We start from the raw sequence: 1,185 nt of genomic DNA on the forward strand, positions 1-1,185 counted from the left end.
TACGACTTTGAGAATTGGAGGTAACATTTAGCCGTCTTAAGTCAGTCTTTTTGGGTGGGAGGCTATGCTAGAAGAAGGTGAGCTAAAAATAAAGGTTTCAAACAGAGTCAAAAAGGTTTTAATTTACAGTCAGGGAGAACATTAGACAACCATCTATGTGTTGGTGCTTTAAAGAAACCAATACAGTCATCAAAATACAGCTTGACAAGAGGTTTCTTTGCAGTGTCTTGAAGAACCTTAATTTTCTATAAGGGCCTGTCATTTAGCAATACACCTTTTTCTATATGTTTATATATATATATTTTTATAAACACTGTTTTCAGAAACAACATAAGGAAAAATCTCAATTTGACCATGCCTTAACTCACGTTTTTTTAATGCATTTAATCCCACAGTTTCTAGGAGAGCTCATGCATTTTACCTCTTGGATGGAACAAAGAAGAAGAAGAAGATAAATGAAATTATGTGTTTTATTCAGGGTCACAATTGCTATCAATATTGCTCAGTTGCACAATTATCCCTCATAGAAAGTTGCATTATATAATCCAATAATAACCCAATAAAAAAATCACTTTTGCCTCATTTAATTTAACAGTACTTTGAGATCTACAGTTTTATAACATGAATAAATCAGTTACTTATTCAAAATGGGCCTTTCAAAGATTTGATCAATGACATGTTTACTTACATTGGGAACCTTGTTACCATTTTTTGTGCAGTTTTACTACATCAATAATAGACCCTTCAAATATTACCAGATATAATAGCTGTATCTGTATTATGCATGTTTCGCCATTATTTTAAACAACAACTCTGTTTATGTAAAAATGTTCACATGAAATCAACACTTTAATTTACAGTTGAGAACTATCAGTACATCAGCAACTCTTATAAGACCCATTAAATTAAAAAGAAAATGGTATAGATGGGATTAAATGCGTTAGAAACACTGGAATGTGTCGATAAATGGTCGACACTAGACTGTAAAAACCATATTTTTTATCTACTCGTTTATGCTTAAAAAAACAAACAAACGAACACCCAATTCGCTCCAAATGGAAAATCAATTCTAGCTTTTTAATTTCACGCTTGGATTGTTTGTGATATCGGAGCGTTTTAATACTTGCGGGACGCCAACGCGAAAAACTGGAGGAGGTGCGGGGGCGCGCGTAAAAGAGCGCGCAC

This window comes from Cyprinus carpio, chromosome A21, assembly GCF_018340385.1.
Source record: "Cyprinus carpio isolate SPL01 chromosome A21, ASM1834038v1, whole genome shotgun sequence".
NCBI lineage: Eukaryota > Metazoa > Chordata > Actinopteri > Cypriniformes > Cyprinidae > Cyprinus > Cyprinus carpio.